The sequence below is a fragment of the Suricata suricatta genome, chromosome 13, assembly GCF_006229205.1.
Source record: "Suricata suricatta isolate VVHF042 chromosome 13, meerkat_22Aug2017_6uvM2_HiC, whole genome shotgun sequence".
NCBI classification, from domain to species: Eukaryota; Metazoa; Chordata; class Mammalia; order Carnivora; family Herpestidae; genus Suricata; species Suricata suricatta.
The window spans coordinates 47,102,378-47,105,881 of record NC_043712.1 but is presented as its reverse complement, the minus strand read 5'-3'; positions in this window follow the sequence as shown (position 1 = coordinate 47,105,881).

The window sequence follows — 3,504 nt, the reverse complement described above, 5'->3', positions numbered from 1 at the left end:
TTTTTTTTTTTTAATATAACACAATTTATTTTTTAACATATGCAATTATTTCCCGTCATTTACAATACAGTAGTTACAATGACACTCCAAACAGAAAAGCAAAGTAAAAAATCAAATCCCCAACTTCTATTTCATGTAATTAGACTTATACAGAAATTAGAAAGTTATGTAACAGCTAGTTAATCACCTAATTTCACAGCTATCTGAAGTGCTTGCCCTCCAATCTTACCCCCTCGGTCTTTACAGATGTTTGCCAATGCACATTGAGACTTTCTTCCTAGCCTTGTGCCCAGCCTTCAGAAAAGCTCCTGAGCCCTCAAGCCTATGGTATCTTTGTCTCCCTTCATGCTTAAAAAGCCCACCTCCTGCTTTTGCTGTATACATCCACACCGCCTTCTGGGGTCTCTATCCTCTAAAGGAAAGCATCACCAAATAAATTTAAAAGCTAAACAAACAAAAAACAAAGAAAGCACTTGCCGGTAAGTGGAAGGACAAGATCTGATTTTGGAGCTGGAAGGGAGAAACCCCATTTTACCTAAAGGAAAGTAGAGACGTTGAAAAAATGTTAAGTCACAGTCCATGTGGCCTGATAAAGGGAAGTATTAGAACTTCAAGGCCAGAGCATGTTTTCCTTAGGCCATAGGTTCCTTCCTCACAGTTCGTTGTGACCCCTCACCTCATAGCCCACCTAGCTCCCGTTCTCTGCACTTTCACCCACCTCGGCCCTCTGCCAGAGGTTCATCCCTCCCCTGCATTTACCCGTCCCTCTCAGAATCACTCCATCCAGCACACGGTCCCTTCTGGCATCCTCAGCCACTCCTTTCCATCGGTTCACACCCATTTAGAAATAGGCAAATCTCTTCTACCCTAGAATTAAACATTTTATTATTTCCGTTTCTTTCTTGATGATTTGCTTTCTCTCCCCTCTTTGCTCATACCTGCCGGCCTGCCCTGCTTCTAAATCAGATGCTTCTTTCAGTTCTTACCATCTTCCTGTTTCATAACACCCTACACTTGGACTTTCCTTCTCAGTGCTCTCCTGAAACTGCTCTCTCAGGAGTGGCCTTCACTTCCTAAGCCCTCATCCTATCCTCACTGTGTAGACAACTCTACACAGACCTTGCTCTTTGCGAGCATTTGATCTCAAGGGCAAATGGAGGCACAAGCAAACACTGGTGGCTAACCTGTCACCCATGCTCAGGCCAAGCCTGAGGAAGAGGAAGACAGTCCTGGACGGCCTGGAGTGGGACAAAAAGACTGCCCAGAGGAAGTGACCCTTTACCACCAAACACAGCCCCTGCGACTACATCCTCCTGTCCTCCCCCTCCACCAGGCTCATGTGTTTACCTTCTTCACATCCCCTCCCTTTACTTCCACATCTCTGTATGTCCTACTTCTCTCTCACCTCTTCTCCTCTCTCCCTAGATGGGTCTCCTCCTTCTGCTCTATTTCCTCAAAGTTCTGCTCTGGGCCATCTTGTCCATTGCCACCATGTTATCCCTCCACACAGACGCCCACCACACACCGCTTTATCTGCATGCAGACAGCAGACGACTGTATTATCTCCAGCCCCCACATATTTTATAAATATCACCTCTGGCTTTTCAAAAGCTTCTGGATATTTCTGCATGAAAAGCCTACTGTACGTTCCCACTGAACCCATTTAAGCATACTGTCCTTCTTCTCAAATCATGGTCTTATTTCTCACTGGAGACCACCATTTTCCTAGTCACTGACATTTAAAATTTTGGAGTTATCATAAAGTCTCCCCATCCAATCAAATTCTATTGATTCCATCCTTTCCAGATCCCTTACTGACCACGAGCATTTTACTTCCATTCCTTATGACCCAGAACCTGAATAAAAAAGACATGAAAAGAGCTCTCTTTTACCTGCCAAAGAACAAACTACAAACAAACAAAAATCTTCTTTCAATCCAGCAATTATGAAACTATACCACGTTTTCCAAGGAATAAGTACAGAAGAGGGCTCACAAGAGAACACTTGGGGTGGGGAGTAAAATTCTCCCTTTCCTTTGGCGGGTCGTTCTCAGGTTCTACCAGCTTTACCAAAACAGCTTCCATCAGTCTTCCTGCCTCCTCCTTCTACCCAGACTACCATATATTAGCTGAAAACTACCAGAAGTATCCTTAAAACATAGTCCTGTACCAGCTAGTCTCCAGGTCAAAATCCCTTGCTGGTTCCTTGTTAATTGCTACAGTTGGAGTTGGTTGGAGTAGGCAGTAGGTGTTGGCAGGATGCCTGGAGGCCAGCAAAGAGAGTCAAAGCCTGTTACCAGGAAAGTTAGCAACCTGTCCAGGCAGCATTTCACAAACAAAGCCACAAGAAAGCTGATCCAACCAGGCAGACCCAAGACAAAGAAGGTAGGAGACCCTGACCAGGTAAGGGAGAAAAGGCAGGAAAACCTGCTCTCCAAGAAATCCCCTCCCCAAATAATAAATATTTCTCCCCTTTGTTAACACCTGTCAATAAAAGACAGCAACCCAAACCCTGGGCACAGCTGTCCGTTGAGCTCGCCCCTTCTTAACCTCTTGAAAGTGGACTCTCTCTCATAAACTCTTCATTTGCACTGCTCAGCCACTATCTCATCCTCCTCGAATTCTTTTCTTGTGATGAGACTAAGGGGAGACAGGATGGGCAGGAGGGAGCCTCAGGACCCAGAGGTCTCCCCGGCTCCCCTGGCAAAAATATGTCATCTTGCCTCCTGGCCTGTCCAGGGCAGACATCCTGTCCCAGCCTCCCACCCCATGACCACACCCAGTATTCTTGGCCATTGTGCCTCAGTGGAACTTTTTTCCTCTGTTTTGAATTTCTCTTCTGCTTCCACCCCTTCTCACAGATCAATATTTACCTGTCAAAGTTCTAAAGCCCTTCTCCGGGCTTAGCCACATGGGGCCAGTAGAGGTCTAGGATGGTACTTACCTTGTTTTAGTCTGGTACCTGCCTACTCCACTGACTACAGATTCCCAGAGGGCTATGCCTCTTAACAGTAAGGAGTTGACAGGTTTTAACTTCCCTAAATAGTTTCTTTTTCCTAACTACCCGATTGTTGGGATTAAATAAGAAAATGTATAGAATATATAAAATGTATACAAGTACCTCATAGAGTGCTTGCCGTGACAGCTGTCCATAAATGTCTTGAATGAATGGATGAAACCTGGTATAGTTCTCCTCACCCAAAATTGTAACCAATATAAAACAAACTTTCAGAAATAGTTGCATTTTTTAAACATGCACAGTGGACTTTCAATTGTCTACTTGTACAGATGTCAGAGGCCAGGAGAGTTCTAATAACTCAAAGTTAATATATTGTCTTTTGAAAAACTTTTGACATTATTTGAACATGTCAGTTTTGTTTTTCTTGGGCAAATGTTTAAATGTTTTCATCCCTATGAGCACCAGTTGGGAGACTAAAGCCTTGAAATATATATCATAGCAGTAACAGACTAACTTGAGGTTTGTTTTTTAATCATACCCAAAAAG